The sequence below is a fragment of the Sorex fumeus genome, unplaced genomic scaffold (assembly GCF_029834395.1).
Source record: "Sorex fumeus unplaced genomic scaffold, SorFum_2.1 ptg000050l, whole genome shotgun sequence".
Lineage (NCBI taxonomy): Eukaryota > Metazoa > Chordata > Mammalia > Eulipotyphla > Soricidae > Sorex > Sorex fumeus.
The window spans coordinates 2,633,294-2,653,189 of NW_026606107.1; positions in this window are offsets into that span (position 1 = coordinate 2,633,294).

Sequence of the window (19,896 nt, forward strand, 5' to 3'; positions counted from 1 at the left end):
CCCAGAAATGCAGTACACTGAAGCCTCCTTTACTTTTTGTATGAGTCAGCATGACTCCAGAAGTGAATGAAAAGAAATTTCACAGACTTTAAAGCCTGGAGGAGAGTGCCTCTGAGTTTGCCATTCCCTGGAGATTTCCATTATCTCTGCCCAAGTTGCTGTGCTCTCCATGTGGTACTGGATCAGACACACTTATGAAATCTTCTTACTGATGATCTAACTTCTGTGGACTTCAGTTTCTGATAACATTGTTTACAAAAATTACCACAATTTGCCTGAAGAATCAAGATAGATTTTTGTAATAAAAGTTGAAGAATGATAGAGACAGGCTGGGGGTTGGGGTGGGGTGACATGAGGGAAACTGGGGTCATTGGTAATGGAAAATGTAGAATGGTGAAGGGACAGTGTTGGAACATTGTAGGACTGAAACAGCTCTGTAACTGTATGTATCTCATAGTGACTTAATTTAAAAAATGAGTTGAGGGATAGTATGCTTAGAAAGGCTTTAGCAGAAGACTGTTTAAATAAATGTAGGTGATATGTACACATGAAATTTATAGCCAGTTGTAAGCTTTTCCCCAGTAGTTTCTGATGGAGGGATATGTTTCTATTCACTAAGTCAGCTTTCTTCATTTTAAGGTCTGGTTATGAGACTATTCTACTGCAATGTAGATCAACTCATTACATTCTTCCTTCTCTTAGTTGATCTATCCAGCCTTAAAAAAGCACCAATTGTAGAAAAAAATGGTAAGCTGTGTTCAAATTGGTAACCTTTATTTGGTCATGAAGATGAAAATTGTCCTTACCATAATAACATTTCAGTGAAAAGCATGAATCTGCTTTATTTTCCAATTCACCAATCACTAAAATATGTTGTCTAGCCTGCTTTCAGCACTGGAAAGAAGTATTAAGTGGTAAATTGTTGTAAAGAAGAGAGTCAGGGTGACACCTCAAAGTGGTAGAGCAAGTATGTAGCATATGCTAAGCTTGGATTCAAGTTCTGGCATGAAATGGCCCTAAAATCACGATTGGTGTGGACTATATATATAAAAGAAGGGGCTGGAGAGATAGTACAGAAAGTATGGTTTCATCCTAGGCAGTGCATATGATTCCCTGAGCACCTTCAGGAGCAACTCCTGCTCACAGAGCCAGAATAAGCTCTGAGCATCACTTCCAGGTCTGGCCTGGCCAAACAAAATAATGAAAGAGAAAAAACCCCAAAAGATCTTGGCCTCATTCATTCAATACATCTATGAAGCCTCTTTTTTTCTTTTTGGGTCACACCCAGCAATTCTCAAGGATTTTTCCTAGCTTTGCACTCAGGAATTACTCCAGGAAGTGCTTAGGGGATCATATGGGATGCTGAGGATCGAACCCGGATTGGCTGCATGCAAGGTAAATGCCATACCCACTGTATGATCACTCCAGCCCCATCAAGCCTCTTCTTATATAAGGATGGTGGATATAGTGAGGAGTAAGACAAGCGAAAATCCCTGACATCTTCAACCATAATTAACACATATTTTTGAGCATTTATTATATGCCACATGTGCAAGTAGTCATCAGGCATCAGTGAACAAAATAGAACAAAAAACTTGCTTTTATTGTATAGAGGAGTTGGATATTTAACAAAAATATTCTTAATGACAGTGCTTTCAGGGAACTAAACTTCGCTGGGCATAAGTGACAAGCTAAGAATTGAGATAGATACAGTGGTAAGAACAGTGTGATTCATGATTTTATGGAACTAACTCTACAGATTATAGAGGGTTTATGATTAGTAAGAGAAAGAAGGGTGAAATAAAGTAGAAAATAATAAAAGAACCAGTTTTTAAAAGTGTAATATATACCGTAAGGAAGAGGTCTGCCATAATGTGTTCACAGGCAGAGGAAGTGAAATAAACAAGAACTCACTGATAAGTCAGAGGGGTACAGGTGGGCAGCATGAGGGTTTCAGGATGGTGGGAGAAAATAGGGTCAGATTGTGAGGTCTTTGGAATAAAATACAAGATTTGACTCAACTTATGTGTTATGAAATATTGAATTTAGTAAGTGTATTTGTGTGAGAGATATGAGTGTAAGAAACAGGCAATAAATGGAGAGAGAGGAAAAGAGAAGAGGAGAGTGGGAGAGATAAGAAAAGGAGACAGAGAAGAAGGGAGAGAGGAAGATGAGGAAAGAGAGAGAAAGAGAGAGTAAATCTCAGGTTTTTAAAAAACAAAACAAAACTACTTCACTGGTTTTCTCTTGATAGACTACAGTCCAAGTTCTTAACAGAGCCTGCCGGGTAAGGATACTCCTGGTATGTCCCCAGCCTAGTTTTAAACATTCACTCTGTGATTTCCTCATTCTGATCAAACTGTTTTCTGGTATTCATTTCACATCTTGGTTCCTTTCCACAGACATATTTATTCTTTTATGGTGGGGTGGGGGATGTTGGGCCATACCCCGGTGCTAGCCTAATCCCAGCTCTCCGGAGGGGGACCATGTAAAGGCAGAGAGTGAATTAGGATATAACATATGCAGAGAAAACTGCCTTAAACCTCGTGCTATCTCCAGACATATTTATTCTGTCCTATATTCTTTTTCCTCTTTTCTTAGCCATTTGAAAACAGTCCATCATTGCTGCTGAGAATTTTCCCTCAGCCCACCCCAGCAAGACATGATTTACTTGACCTTCCTTTTCTTTCATACAACATTTTACCTATCTCAATGACAGTACTTATTACATTTATTGTTATTACTCATGTATACCGAGAGTATTTGATATGCCAGACACAGTAACAACAAAGTCTCCAATGGAGACGTTACTGGGCCCGCTCGAGCAAATCGATGATCAACGGGAGGGCCTCATGTATAACAATTTCTGTCACTTATTATATTATCTTGTTCTCTTCAAATTTACATGTTTCCTACTAGACTACAAGTGCCCAGAAGATGAGAAAAGTGTTTCACTCTTAATCATATCCCTAGCATTAATCGCAGAGCGTACACATTCTAGGATGAGAATGCAGTGATTGGCCTCACATCACGCTTAGAACTGGAAGGAGCAGGACAGCTGAGTGGAAGAAGGTTAAAGTGAAGGGAAGATTATGGAAATCACAGGGAGCTGAAATTAAGGGGATATATGAGAGAAGAGAACAGAATTTCTATAGAGTCCTGGATGGTTAATATGAAGAGCTCACCCTCATCAGGTGGGGTTAATGTAAAAACAACAGCAACACCACCAGCACTACCAATAAGAACATTTCATTAGTAACTACTATATACAGATCACACTATGTTGGACATTGTGAGGTTATATAAAACGTAGAACAAAAATCCAGTTACGTAAAATACCTCTTCATATTTTTTGAAGATAGGACAAAGACATATAAATAGATTTATTACATTTTCACATATAAATATAAAACTGTTATTGTTTCCTCCACACCTCATGAGTAGAGGGATTGGTATAGCAACACTACAAGTATAAACAATAACTATGAAACCTCAAAGGAAAAACAAATGCATAAGTTAAAATGCTTAAAGTATAATCAAAATGTAATCAAAATGGTACTAGTATGGTACAATTTAAATGGTAATTTAAATGGTATGATGCAATTTATTGATAGTCTCTCAGACCACTAGAATACAATAGGGAGCCCAGAGATAAACCCTCAGATTTATAGACAGTTAATCTATGACAAAGAGGCTAGGAGCATGAAGTGGAGAAATGAAAGCTTCTTCAATGGAAGCCTTTCCAAGATTCTGGGAAAACTGGATAGCCACATGAAAAAGAAAAAAATTAAAGAAAGAGATTGGGTAAATATTTTATACAGTACACAGAAATTAATTCAATGTGCATTAAGAATCTCTAGATTTGACAACAAGTGATAAGTATAGTAAGCAAAATCTTCACATGATTCCCTAGGATATGGAATTTAGAGATATTTTTAATGTGTATGTTTTTATTCCATTGGCAAAGACAAGAATAACAACAAAGTAAATGAGACTTGATCAAATTAAAAAGGTTTTACATGACAAAAGAAAGTTGGATTAAAAATTAAGACACTGGGGCATGGAGTGATAGTATAGTGGGTATGGTGCTTATTTTTAATACAACCAACCTGTGTTCGATCCCTGGCACCACATGTGGTGCACTGAGCCCACCAGGAGTGATACCTAAGTGCAGAGCCAGGAGTAAGCTCTGAGCACTGTCAAGTGTGGTCCCAATCCACCTCTAAATGAAGACACCCTACTGAATGGGAGAACATATTGGCAAATAATATATCTGATAAAGGGCTAATATACAAAATATGTAAAGTACTATCCAAGCTGAGTAACAAAAGAAATATAGTAATGCCATCATAAAATGGGTTGAGGAGAGGGACATGGGGATGTCCAATAGGCACAAGAAAAAAATGTTTATCTTTACTTAACATCTCACACCAGTAAGAATAGCATATATAAAGAAGAAAATATATAAAGAAGGCCAGAAATAATTAGTGTTGGCAGGAATGTAGTGATAAAGGAACGTTATTCACCATTGGTAGGAATTTTGTTTGTTTCAGCCTCTGTGAGAAATAATATGGAAATTTATCAAAGTAAGTAGAGAACATCCATATGACCCAGTGATTTCACATCTTGCATGTCTTGGTATCTATCTACCTCCAAACAAAAAACATTGATTTGAAAATATATATGCACACTTGTGTTCATTGTAAATCTTAGTACAATAGTCAAGATAGATAAACAACCTAAATTTCCAATGGCAGATGAATGAATTTGGTATATATATATATATATATATATATATATATATATATTTGAATACTATGCAACTATATATAAGAAAAGATGAAATCTTGCAGTTCATTGCAACTTGGACAAAACTGGAGGGTATTATGTTAAGTAAAGTCAGAAGGAAAAATGAAATTTATGAAATTATCTAACATATATCTATATCTGAAAGGAAGGTTTCAAATGATGAAAAACCCTTGGCCCTATATTACAGAACTGAAAATGTCAAGGGTTAGGGAATGAGGATGTTTGGGAATGATGAAGTAAACCATAAGAAAACATCAGATTACTTTGGAGTCTTGGGTGCTTTACTGGGGTTGGTTTGAGTTAACTTTTTTTTTTTTATTTATTTATTGAATCACTGTGGGAAAGGTTACAAAGCTTTCAGGTTTATGTCTCAGTCATGCAAATATCAAACACATTTCCCTTTACCAATACTTATTTTTTACCATGAAGAACCCCAATAAAACCCCACCCCCCACCCCTCCCCGTCCCTGTGAGGCAGATGAATTCTAGTTAACACTCTATCTGCTTTGATTAGATTCATTGTTTCAATAAAAGATTCACCACTATTATTTAGAGTTTACCCCCCCCCCCAAATCAGACATGCTGAAAAAGCATTGTGAAGTGATTTGCTTTCTACGGCTGGGTTCAAGAATTAAATGTTGGTTTTGGATTTCTGCTCTTTTACCTATTGACCCTGGAAGTATTTCTACTGAAAGTCAGATAGTTAAGAAATTGGTTTCTGTGTTCTGGAGTCCTGGCCGTGCTGGAGAGCCGCTCGCGGGGGGCAACCGGTGGCCTCGGTAGGGCGTGAAGGGCGGAGCGAAACGCCCCCCTTCCCATGAGGTTTTAGTCGCCCCCACACTCCCGGCTCATACCTGCTGTCCACAAGGCTCCCATGTGGCCGCCATCTTTCTTTCCAGAGAGGAGAGGGCGAATGGGGCAACACCCTTTCCCCTCCGGCAGACTTGATGGCCTGGATCAATGCATAGTCCGTTCACTTTTCTGCTCCAAGCTGCTGGGTTCTGCATTAAGTCCTTGTGCTTCTGGGGCCGTGGCCGTGCTGGAGAGCCGCTCGCGGGGGGCAACTGGTGACCTCGGTAGGGCGTGAAGGACGGACCAGAACACCACCCTTCCCGTGAGGTTTTAGTCGCCCCCACACCCCCGGCTCATACCTGCTGTCCACAAGGCTCCCATGTGGCCGCCATCTTTCTTTCCAGAGGGAGGAGGGCGGAAGGGAGCAACACCCTTTCCCCTCTGGGCAGAAATGATTGCCTGGATTAACGCATAGTCCTTTCACTTTTCTGCTCCAAGCTGCTGGGTTCTGCATTAGGTCATTGTGCTTCTGGGGCTGTGGCCGTGCTGGAGAGCCGCTCGTGGGGGCAACTGGTGGCCTCGGTAGGGCGTGAAGGGCGGAGCGAAACGCCCCCCTTCCCATGAGGTTTTAGTCGCCCCCATACTCCCAGCTCATACCTGCTGTCCACAAGGCTCCCATGTGGCCGCCATCTTTCTTTCCAGAGAGGAGAGGGCGAATGCGGCAACACCCTTTCCCCTCCGGCAGACTTGATGGCCTGGATCAATGCATAGTCCGTTCACTTTTCTGCTCCAAGCTGCTGGGTTCTGCATTAAGCCCTTGTGCTTCTGGGGCTGTGGCCGTGCTGGAGAGCCGCTCATGGGGGGCAACTGGTGACCTCGGTAGGGCGTGAAGGACGGACCGGAACGCCCCCCTTCCCATGAGGTTTTAGTCGCCCCCACACTCCCGGCTCATACCTGCTGTCCACAAGGCTCCCATGTGGCCGCCATCTTTCTTTCCAGAGAGGAGAGGGCGAATGGGGCAACACCCTTTCCCCTCCGGCAGACTTGATGGCCTGGATCAATGCATAGTCCGTTCACTTTTCTGCTCCAAGCTGCTGGGTTCTGCATTAAGTCCTTGTGCTTCTGGGGCCGTGGCTGTGCTGGAGAGCCGCTCATGGGGGGCAACTGGTGACCTCGGTAGGGCGTGAAGGACGGACCAGAACGCCCCCCTTCCCATGAGGTTTTAGTCGCCCCCACACCCCCGGCTCATACCTGCTGTCCACAAGGCCCCCATGTGGCTGCCATCTTTCTTTCCAGAGGGAGGAGGGCGGAAGGGAGCAACACCCTTTCCCCTCCGGGCAGAAATGATTGCCTGGATTAACGCATAGTCCTTTCACTTTTCTGCTCCAAGCTGCTGGGTTCTGCATTAAGCCCTTGTGCTTCTGGGGCTGTGGCCGTGCTGGAGAGCCGCTTGTGGGGGGCAACTGGTGACCTCGGTAGGGCGTGAAGGACGGACTGGAATGCCCCCCCTTCCCATGAGGTTTTAGTCGCCCCCACACTCCCGGCTCATACCTGCTGTCCACAAGGCTCCCATGTGGCCGCCATCTTTCTTTCCAGAGAGGAGAGGGCGAATGGGGCAACACCCTTTCCCCTCCGGCAGACTTGATGGGCTGGATCAACGCATAGTCCGTTCACTTTTCTGCTCCAAGCTGCTGGGTTCTGCATTAAGTCCTTGTGCTTCTGGGGCCGTGGCCGTGCTGGAGAGCCGCTCGTGAGGGGTGACTGGTGACCTCGGTAGGGCGTGAAGGACGGACCGGAACGCCCCCCTTCCCATGAGGTTTTAGTCGCCCCCACACCCCCGGCTCATACCTGCTGTCCACAAGGCTCCCATGTGGCCGCCATCTTTCTTTCCAGAGGGAGGAGGGCGGAAGGGAGCAACACCCTTTCCCCTCTGGGCAGAAATGATTGCCTGGATTAACGTATAGTCCTTTCACTTTTCTGCTCCAAGCTGCTGGGTTCTGCATTAAGCCCTTGTGCTTCTGGGGCTGTGGCCGTGCTGGAGAGCCGCTCGTGGGGGGCAACTGGTGACCTCGGTAGGGCGTGAAGGACGTTGAGTTAACTTTTTACATCAAAACTATAAGCAATAACACTATTACAGACATATGAACAAAACTACAGTAATTAAATTATAAAAACAAGTTTACAAAGGAGGTGGATGAAGGATATGGCAGGGTGCTCAGTGGAGGGACATTGACACTGTGGTGGGTGTAGAGTTGAAACATTTTTTACCTTAAGCACTAATAAAATTGCAAATAATGGTCTAAATAAAAAATTGAATCTTAAAACGCATTTAGCATTTTAAACCTTAGGGTTTTTTTTCCCTTTTAGGCCATACCTGGTGGTACTCAGAGGTTTCTCCCCCTGGCTCTGCACCTAAGAATTACTCCTGTTGGTGGTGGTGCTCTGGGGACCTTATCGGCTGCTGGGGATAGAACCCAGCTTGGTAGTGTGCAAGACATATGCCCTACTTGCTTTCCTATCGCTCTGGCCTCCAACTTCAAGATTTAATATTAAACCCATCAACAGTCAAGAAGATATTACCTGAAGAAATATAATATTTGGGAATTGACTTGAATCACTATTAAGTGGCTACCCTTAGAGACCAGCAGTGAAGCAAGGATCTCAACAGGGTTTGGATAAAGACCAAGTGTAGTCAAAATTGGCCATTGTGTCCTATGTTCTTGGGAGAGTATAAAAGGGAGTGAGGGAGTGCAGGAGCCCTATAAAAATGACTCTTTAGTAGTTTCTGAACATCTGAACAGCAAGATATAGAAGAGGTAAGCAGAGGAAAAAAGCTGGTATCTGGCACCACAGTAATTGGCTAAGGGCCTAGGTTAATTTGAGTGGACAAACTATGGTAATTGGTGCAAGGTATGGGAGGCAAGAAGAGAGGGAGCTGCGTGGGTTGACAAGAATCAATCTTTCATAGTAATGGGAAGTAATTTTGAGTGAGGTTTTTGAGTGGGGAGGGAGAATAAGAAACAGATCTTGGTTATTGGAAAGAAACTTTGGTACATCTACGCAATGGAGTGCTAAGCAGCTGTTAGAAAAGATGAAGTCATGAAATTTACATACAAGTGGTACTACATGGAAAGTATCTTGCTAAGCGAAATGAGTCAGAAAGAGAGGGATAGATATAGAAAGATTGCATTAATCTGGGGAACATAAAGCAACAAAACGGAAGACTAACACCCAGTAATGGCTGAGATTAGTACCAGGAATTTTGCTCCATGACTTCAAGGCCAGCCACACGTTCTAGGTGAGAAGGAAGCTCAGATAGAGAGGGGAGCACCAAGTAAAGGGTGTTGGGAGGATCCTCCCAGGATGAGAGATGCACGCTGAAAATAGACTATAGACCGAACACGATTGCCACTCAATGCCTCTTTTGCAAACCACAGCACCCAAAAGGAGAGAGAGAACAAAAGGGAATGCCCTGTCACAGGGGTGGGGTGGGATGGGGGTTGGGGAGGTGGGAGGGATGCTGGGAGCATTGGAGATGGGGAATGGGCACTGGTGGAGGGATGTGTACTCAATCATTTTATAACTGAAACTAAGCACAAAAAATTGTAAGCCTACAACTGTACCTCTTGGTGTTTCACTAATAAAAATTAAAAAAGAGATAATCATAGTAGTCTATTGAGGCCAGAAAAATTCACATTGTAAATGTAATAAGAAATAATTGTTAATCTCAGCAAAGATTAATAAGGGTAGATCAGAAACAATTATCTTAGAAAACATACTAAAATGAATTGGAAGGAATTGTGAATTTTAATACCATTCAAAAGTATTTCTCATTTCTATATGTCTTAATATGTATGTTGTTTCCTTAATAAGGAAAGATGAGAGCTGGAAAGGAAGGGATTCTTGGAGAATCTGAAGGGTGTCAGTGGTAAAAAATAAATAAATTTTATAGAAGAGAACTTCAGAGAAGAAATAAGAATGTATAAAGACAGTAGGAAAATGGATAATCTTATACCAGAAACTGACTTTTCAAAATGTACATATAAATTATATATCTAAATGTTTTTATGATCTATTTAAGTAATATTATCTGATGATTGTAATGTAAATTGTCAAAATTTAGGAAAATAAGTCGGAAGTACTTTTGCATATTATTATAGGAACTTAGCCAAAAGCATTTGAAGGGATTCTGTGAAAGTAATTGAAAACTAAAAATGGTAAGGTTGCTATGTGAATAAGAGGTAAGACAGAGTTAGTTATCTTCATTTTGTAATATTTTTGGTTTTCTTTGGTTATTTTTATTTCATATAAGAGAGGGATTATCTGTTATTTAATTTTCTGACTTATGTTTCTTAGCCTGGGCTGGAGCAATAGCACAGCGGGTAGGGCTCTTGCCTTGCAAGCAATCAACATGGCCGACCCGAGTTCGATTCCTCCGCCCCTCTCGGAGAGCCCGGCAAGCTACCGAGAGTAACTCTCGCCCATGTGGCAAAGCCTGGCAAGCTACCCGTGACGTATTCGATATGCCAAACACAGTAACAACAAAGTCTCATGATGGAGACGTTACTGGGCCCGCTTGATAAAATCGATGAACAACGGGAGGACAGTGACAGTGACGTTTCTTAGCATAGTTATGTCAAGTTTCATTCATATTGCATAAGACACAATTTCTGGTTTTAATAGCTGATATTCCATTGAGTATATGTATGTATATGTGATATCTTCTATATCCATACAGTATTTTGTGTCTTTTATTTTCCATATCATGTTAATTGTTGAATAGTACTACTATGAACATAGAAGTACACATATATTATTGAATTAGCATTTTCATATTCTTTGGATAAATACCTTAAAATGGTATTTCTGGATCATATAAAATTTTGGTTCTTTTTTTAATTTTAACTTTTTAAAGGACCAACACTATTTTCTTCCTTCCTTCCTTCCTTCCTTCCTTCCTTCCTTCCTTCCTTCCTTCCTTCCTTCCTTCTTTCCTTCCCTCCTTCCTTCCCTCCATTTTTCCTCCCTCCCTCCCTTCCTTCCTTCCTGGCAAGCTACTGAGAGTATCTCGCCTGCACAGCAAAGCCTGGCAAGCTACCCGTGACCATTTGATATGCCAAACACAGTAACAGTTGTCACAATAGAGACATTACTGGACCTGCTCGAGCAAATCGATGAACAACGGGAGGACAGTGACAGTGATAGTGAAACACCATGAGGTACAGTTGTAGACTTACAAATTTTAGTGCTTGGGTTTCAGTTATACAATGATCAAGTACTCATCCCTCCACCAGTGCCCATTTTCCACCACCACGGGTCCCAGTATCCCTCCCATCCCTCATCCTCCCCATCCCACCCTGCCTCTGTGGCAGGGCATTCCCTTTGGTTCTCTCTCTCCTTTTGGGTGTTGTGGTTTGCAAAAGAGGCATTGAGTGGCAATCATGTTTGGTCAGGAGTCCACTTTCAGCATGCTTCTCCTATCCTGGGAGGATCCTCCCAACACCCTTTACTTGGTGCTCCCTTCTCTGTCTGAGCTGCCTTTCCCCCTAGCATGTGCGGCTGGCCTCCATCAACTTGTTTTTTTTTTTATGTGCTGACAACTTTTAGTGAAGCACAGGCAGAAGTAGCCAGGAGAAATTTCCTGACAAATTTTGTGAATTCAATATTCACATAGCAGTAAAAATTGCAATTGTATATGTAGGTAGATTGTTTTAAATGGAGGAATAAAGCCATGCTGTTTCTTAAAAAATTGTAAACCATTTTCTTTCCCTTTTGTGTGAAGCAAAGTGATTTTTATTGAAACTTTCTTAGATATGAGGGGAGATAAAGGGAAGAATATGTGTTCAGGAGAGAACATAGACTTGACGTGCAATCTGAAAATCTTAAAACATTTTCAAACATTAGTATGTGTATTATTAATATTAACAAATAAATAATTTGTAATATTAACAAATAAATAATTTTAGTATGACAGAGCTTGGGAAGCTACCCGTGGCATATTCAATATGCCAAAAACAGTAACAAAAATGGGCCTCATTCCCCTGACCCTGAAAGAGCCTCCAATATGGCAGCGTTGGGAAAGACGAGTAAGGAGAGGCTGCTGAAATCTCAGGGCTGGGACAAATGAAACATTACTGGTGGCCACTCGAGTAAATTGATGAACAACGGGATGACAGTGATGATGACAGTGAAATAATTTTAGTGTTTTCTTCATATAATTATGATTCATGAAAAAGTGCTTGGGTGTTAGAAGAGTCTTTTATTATTAGCAAATAGTTATCTGAAAACTACCCTCTGAAAAATATTCAATTAACTTTACAAATAATTATTTTGTATAGTCTTACTTTGCTTGGTTGTCCATTTTATAAAATTTTAATTTATTTTTGAGGTGTAGAAGCTTCTTAGCTTAATGTAGTCCCATCTGTATCTTTGCTTCCACTTGCTTGGTCAGTGGTATTTCATCTTTAAAGATGCCTTTAGTTGCAATGTCATGAAGGGTTCTACCTATATTTTCCTCCATGTATCTTATGTCTGATATTGAGGTCTTTAATCCATTTTGATCTGACTTTTATATCTGGCATTAGAGAGAGGTCTGCATTCAGGTTTTGCTTGTAGCTGTCCATTTTTCCCAGCAACACTTGTTGAAGAGGCTTTCCTTGCTCTACTTCACATTTCTTGCTCCTTTGCCAAAGATTAAGTGATCATATACTTGAGGGTCTCTGTCAGGATATTTAATCCTATTCCATTGGCTTGCAGGTCTTTTCTATTCCAATACCATGCTGTATTAATTACTACTGCTTTGTAGTACAGTTTGACGTTGGGGAAGGTGATGCCTCCCATCTTCTTTTTCTCAAAATTTAGCTTGATTTAGCTATTTTTGCGGGGGTTTCTGCTCCATATGATTTCATGAGTGTTTTATCTATTTGTTTAAAAAATGTTATGAGTGTGCTTATAGGTACCGCATTGAATCTACAATACTTTGTGGAGTATTGCCATTTTGACTTCTGATTCTTGAGGAGGAGATATGTCTGCATTTTCTTGAGTGCTCTTATTTTTCCTAAATTACTGTTTTGTAGCTTTCTTTGTACAAGTCCTTCACCTCTTTAGTGAAGCTGATTCTGAGGTACTTGCTTTACAGGGATTACTCCTGGCTCATACACTCAGTAGTTATTCCTGGCGGTGCTTGGGGGACCATGTGGGATGCTGGGAATCAAACCCAGGTCGGCCGTGTGCAAGGCAAATGCCCTACCCACTTTGCTATCGCTACAGCTTCAGGATGTATTTTAAATATATCTCTCTTCTCTTTCATTATATGTATATAAGAAAGGCATGGACTCTGTGATATTGATTTTATAATCTGCCACTTTCCTATACAAGCCTATATGTTTCTAAGAGCTTTTGTTTAGAGTCTTGAGGATTTTCTAAGTATATTATCATGTCAACTGCAAATTGTGATAGTTTGACTTCTTCCTTTCCTGTCTGGATACCCTTGATATCTTTTTCTTGCCTAACTGCTATGGAAAATACTTCCAGTACTATGTTGAATCGAATTGGTGAGAGTGGACCAAGATATAGAGACAGCATGGGAAAATTATTTACCAAATACCCATCAGATAAAGAGTTAATATCCAACTTTAGAGCTTTATAAGAAAAAAATCCCCAACCCCATCAAAAAATAGGGAGAAGAAATGAACAGAAACTTCCTCAAAGAAGAAATACAAATGGCCAAAAGACACATGAAAAAATGCTGTACGTCACTCATAGTCAGGGGAGATGCAAATCAAAACAACCAGTGATATATCAACTTACACCACAGAGACTGGCACATATAAAAAAGAACAAGAACAACCAGTGCTGGAGAGGATAAGGGGAGAAAGGGACTCTCATTCATTGTTGGTGGGGATGTCAACTATTGGTCCAGACTTTTTGGAAAACAATATAGGCATTCCTCCAAAAACTAGAAATTGAGCTTCCATGTGATCCAGCCATAACATTTCAGAGCTATACTCCCAGGTTGCAAAAACACACAGCATAAATGACATCTGCACTTGTATGTTGAGTGCAGTACTGTTCAAAATAGCCAGCATCTGGAAACAACATGAGTGCCCTAGAACAGATGACTGGTTAACAAAACTATGGTGAATCTACACAATGGAATGCTATATAACTGTTAAGAAAATGAAGTCTTGAAATTTGCTTATAAATGGATGGACACGGAGAGTATCATGCTGAGTAAAATGAGTCAGAAGGACAGACATAAAATAATTGCACTCATTTATGGGATATATATATATATATATATATATATATATACATAGTATGAGACCCAATGACAGTAGAAACAATGACCAGGAAAATTGGTCCGAGGTTGGAAACCTGCCTCAAGGGCTAGAGGAGAGGACAGTTGGGGTAGAGTAAGGACCGTTATGAAAATGATGATTGAAAGGGCTCATTCAGGATGGGAGATATGTGCTGAAAGTGGGTAAAGGACCAAACATGATGACTTCTCAGTATCTGTATTGTGAACCATAATGCCCAAAAGGAGGGGGAGGGAGGGAGGGAGAGAGAGGGAATGGGAGAGAAGAAGAAGGAGAAGGAGGAGGAGGAAGAAAAGGAGGAGGAGGAGGAGGAGGAGGAGGAAGAAGAAGAAGAAGAAGAAGAAGAAGAAGAAGAAGAAGAAGAAGAAGAAGAAGAAGAAGAAGAAGAAGAAAAAGAAGAAGAAGAAGAAGAAGAAGAGGAGGAGGAGGAGGAGGAGGATGAGGATGAGGAGGATGAGGGGGATTAGGAAGAGAAAGAGGAGGAGGAGGAGGAAGAAGAAGAGGAAGAAGAAGAAGGAGGAGGAGGCGGCTTGGGGGGTGACAGAGATATGGAGGGTATTTATTGATTGTGGGAAAAGTACACTGGTAGAGGGATGGATGCTGGAACATTGTATGAATGAAATCTGATCACAAAAACTGTGTAACTATCTCACTGGGCACTGGTGGAGGGATGGGTATTTGATCATTGTATAATTGAAACCCAAGCACAAAAATTTGTAAGTCTACAACTGTACCTCATGGTGTCTCACTAATAAAAATTTAAAAAAAAGTGAAGGGTAAAACAACCTCCTTTTGGTGAGGATAGTGCATCAATCAGTTGTAAACCTCACAGTCTTCCAGATTATTATTCTAGGGCTTCACCAATCAAGTGAAATATTCTGGCTCATTCGCTTTAAGAGATAAGAGAGAAGATAATAATCATTGCATCACAGAAGGTAAAATAAAATTTAGTAGCACTGTAAAAAAATTCTCAAAAATTTCATTTTTTGGCCCACACCTGAGGAATTCCAGTACCCATTCCTTGGTCAACGCTGTGAAGTTGTTCCTGATTGTCTTTGGAGGATCAGGTGATGCATGATGCTAGGGATTGAATCCAGGACTACCTAAGGCAAAACATATGTTCTTGTTCTTTGTGCTCTCCTTTGCTCCAAATATATTTTTGAAACTTTATTTAAATACTGTGATTTACAAAGTTGCTCATAATAAAGTTGTTTCAGGCATTCAGTGTTCCAACACCAGTCCCACCATCAGTGTGTTATTCCCTTCACCAATATCTCTGGTTGCTGTTTTTGTACTGATTTATTTCTAAAACAGTGAATAGTAATGGTCTAAGAAATTAACCAGCAGGTCACCTATATATTTCTGTTTATTTAAAAGGGTGATACTGGGTGGCTTCAACATGTATTATTTAACTTAATTCACTACCTAGTGGCTATCCTTAGCAATAAACCAAGGATATCAACAGGGATTGGATAAGCGCCAAATGTGGTTATCACTTGACCACTGTGTCCTAAACTGTTAGGCTAGTATAAAACAGAGTGCAGGGGGGTCCTACCAAACTGGCTTTTCAGTAGTTTCTGATAATCTAGATGGCAGGACATAGGACAGGTAAGTAGAGAAGAAAGCAGGTAACAGGCAACATAGTAATTGAGGGTTAACATGAGTGCTCAGACTATGAGCATTGGTATAGGGTGCAGGGTGTGGGAATCAGGGAGGAGAGGGAGCTGTGTGGGTTAAGATGAATCTTACATAGTTGTGGGAAATAATTTTGAGTGAGGTTTAGGAGTGAGGAGGGAGAATATGAAACAGATCTTGCTTATTGGAAAGATTAGCATAGTAGCCTATTATGAAACAGAAAATTCATGTTGTAAATGCAATAGGAAATAAACAGGGTATATTTCCAGAGAACAGTGTTTAAATTCTAAAGAAAAAATCTAAATATGATTTTTGAAGCTTACAGTAAGTTAATAAGGAAGAAATGAAAATGTACTAAATTTTGAATGTTGAAACAGGCTACAGCAGTATACATTTGTGGTAGTCAGAAGTGTGGAAAATTATAATCTGTAATTATAATCTGAAAAAGGGAAAAATAAGAAAGGAAGTGAAATAGGAAAAGTATTCTATACCTTTCCTTCTGGAACTAGCGGGGTTACGTGATTAGGCCGTTGAAATAAAGGCAAAAAAAAAAAAAACCCTTTACTAAGCACAACTGAGGAATTCAATTGCTTCATAGATGCCAAAGAGACCTTGTTCTGGCTAAATATCTGAGAATAGTCCAATTTTTTTTCAGATTATTCTCAGCTGAGAGAGCTGTTTATATGGCAACTGTGTCTTTTGACAGAGTGAGGTGTCTTTCCAATGAGGAAAATAGCATTTGTTAGGACTTACTTTTAGTCAGGTTACTTAACCTCTTTGCCCCTGTTTTCTTATCTGTAAATTGATAGCAATCATAGGCGCTACCTCACAATAAGGGTTTTTGTGATGTATGCATTGAAGTAATTAGTGATGACTACACTTAGCAATGGTGGTTGCTATATAGTTAATGAGCAATGATGATTAGTACATAGTGTATGATCCACCTTATAGTCATTATCACTTTAGTGAGTAAATTTATGTTAAGATCTAGAGAATTACTTTTACACCATCTTTACTAGGATTAGATGCCTCATTGCTGTGTAGTTGGACCCAGTCCCAGGCCTAAGCTTAAGTTGAGCTTCTGGGTTTATTGGCATGATGGTGGGGCTAGGGAAACATAACAATTTGGGAGGCAGTGGCAGAAGGTGTTGTTTTCTATAAGAATATTAAATTTCAAATAAAAAGAGTATTAAATTTTATGTCAGTTTTTGGTTTAATTTGGCTCCATTATTCAAACCAAGCAGTGTTATGAGTGGCAGAGGAAGAGCGCAGAACAAAAATCAACACATTCTTGGAAATAAGTGTTGTTTGCCTAGACTATTTTGCTTTTACTTCAGCCACAAAAATATTTCTTTGCACTGTGGCTCACAACAAAAATCCCTTTCAGGACATGGTACAAACCAAACCTTCAGAGGAAACTTCCATTTAAGATGACATGGAGTTAACAAATACTTCACTTGGACTTGTCTTAATATAAATTCCCCCTTAGTTCTTTTGCCCTGGGAGAAAAATCATTGCATATGTGAAAGACTACGCAACTTCATTTCCCATCACTTGGGCATAACTGGGACTTTAAACATTGATGTCTGCTAGATTTCTTAAACTTGCCTCAATGTTTTCAGTTCTGTCACTTATCCAATAGTCCCATGTATATGTGTTGGACTTTTCTTTCAGTACCAAGCTTAGTAGTGCATATTTTCTCCAATTATTCTATTAGATGGGCTGGAGCGATAGCACAGTGGGTAGGGCATTTGCCTTGCACATGGCTGACATGGCCGGCCCAAGTTTGATTCCTCTGCCCCTCTTGGAGAGCCCGGCAAGCTACCAAGAGTATCTTGCCCGCCCGGCAAAGCCTGGCAAGCTACCTGTGACATATTCAATATGCCAAACACAGTAACAAGACTCACAGTGTTACTGGACCCTCACGAGCAAATCAACGAACAACGGGAGGACAGTGGCAGTGATTCTATTAGATCCCAGACATCTAGCATGATGGTACAGAAGTAGATCTTTAAGTCAGTATTCAAAGCACAGAGAAGCTCTGTGTGACCAAGTCAATGGAACTTTCCTGTTTTCTGGTTCTGTGGCACATATTTAAAAGCAAAGTTTCAAGCAGAAAGTTTAGTCATCCACCTTTCCTCTACTGATTTAGGACTTAGACCAATTGTGATTAAAGGCTGGTGTCAATGATGATGCAATGGGCTGGATAAGAAACTGGAAGTCTTTTAATCTTTTTTCTCTAAGGAATAAAACTCATTCCATAGAAACCAGTTCTTAAATCATACTGTCACTAAAACAAATTCTTCATGGTACATACCTTTGAAACATGGAGTTTCTTGCATGTAATAGAATCAAAAGGAAAAACTTTGATACTTGAAAGAATAGGTGAATATCTACACACACACACACACACACACACACACATATATATATATATATATATATTCTTTTTGGGTCCTACCCAGCAATCCTCAGGGGTTTCTCCTGGCTCTACACTCAAGAATCACTCCTGGCAGTGCTTGGGGGACCATATGGGATGCTGGGGATCGAACCCAGGTTGGCCGTGTGCAAGGCAAATGCCCTACCCGCTGTACTGTCACTCTGGCACTATAAAAATATATTAATATATATGTATGTATTTTTGCTTGTTGGGTCACACCCGGCTATGCACAGGGGTTACTCCTGGCTCATGCACTCTGGAATCCATGAGGTCCTTGCGGTGCTCAGGGACCACATGGGATGCTGAGAATCGAACCCCGGTCGGCCACGTGCAAGGCAAACGCCTTACCTGCTGTGCTATCACTCCAGCCCCTAAAACATATTTTTATGGAGGTAGCCAAGAAGGGTTAAATTGGAAATTGAGTCTGATAACCTACTTATCTTTCTTTCATTTTTGGTTACACTGTAACCAAAAGTTGAAGTTCAAGAATGATGAAAGCTAGGAATTGAACTAATGCTAATGTTCTGATTAAAATGCTTGTATAACTTCATTAAATCGTTTGTATATGTGTCACTTTGTAAATGTGTTTTGAACCTAATTAGATGAAAAAGAATCTTTTTTCAGTATCCTTGAATTCCTGTGAGAAGTAAATCACCTATTTTTGAGTATAATAATTGATCACTCTTTTTTTTTATTTGTGGGCCATACCCAGTGGTACTCAGGTTACACCTGGCTCTGGGCTTAAGAATCACTGGTGCCTCTGGGCACCCTATGGAATGTTGGGTGATCCATCCTGGGTCAGTGGAGTACAATGCAAGCGCCCTACCCAATGTACTATCTCTCTGGCCCCATAGTTTGGTCAAACTTGGACTAAAAAGGTGCAAGAATGCTGGAAAAAGTGGACATCTATAACGTCCAGACTCAATTCTCCTCTCTTCTTTCAATATGAAATTTAGGACTAGCCATTATATTATTTGTAGTTTATACTCCCATTTTGTTAGTGTATCAAATAGCTTTAAATACATTGAAAAATTCTTTTGATTCATATGATTTCTAAGTTTTCTAGGCCTTCTAAGTTTCTGAAGTCTTCTATTTTGTTTTGTGGCCGCACCCTAGTGCTCAGCGGCTATTCCTGGCTCTGTGCTCAGGAGTGACCCCTGGCGGTGCTCAGGGTACTGTATGCAGTTCTGTGATCAAATCCTATGGGGTTGCGTGGAAGCAAATTACCTTGCACCAGTACTATCGCTTTGGCTCTACCCGGAGTCTTCTAAGCATTCCTGAAGTTAAGTTCATACAAAAAATCGTCTCAGTGTTTTGTCACACTGTTAGAAAAAGAGCTGCATTGAAAAATTCCACATTACCATTTACTACTGACTCAGGGAGTCATGAATTCTTAGGCCCCTTCCTCACCGGAAAAAAACACAAGGTTTAAAAACTGGAAAACACCGAACAAGTGAGAAAAACCAGCCTGATTGGTAAATGTCACTTCTCCTTTCGATTTTTGTTCAAAACCACGACCGTAAGTATCGTTTTGAGATCTACTTTCTCTTTGGAAATATATTCGCTGGTATTTTGCCGCTTTCTTAGATCACTTTTATTTTTTTTTTATTCCTTTCCTCTAGGGCACCAGGGACAAGCGAGGCCGAAGCTCAAAGCGCAACTGGCGCTGCTGGTGATCGAATCACTGTTTCACGTGCGAGGGACGGGGGTGGGGGGTGGGGGGTGGGGGGTGGGGGGAAGGGTTTCTTTCAAGGGGAAATATCTGACGCTTCGCTAGATCTAAGAAATTCCCGACACTAGAACCTTTGTATATAGTTTTCGGTAACCTTCGGCAGAGGGCGCTGGGAAGTTGTTCCTCGTTCTGGGAACAACCTCCCGGACTTCACCCCCTTGAGAGAACTG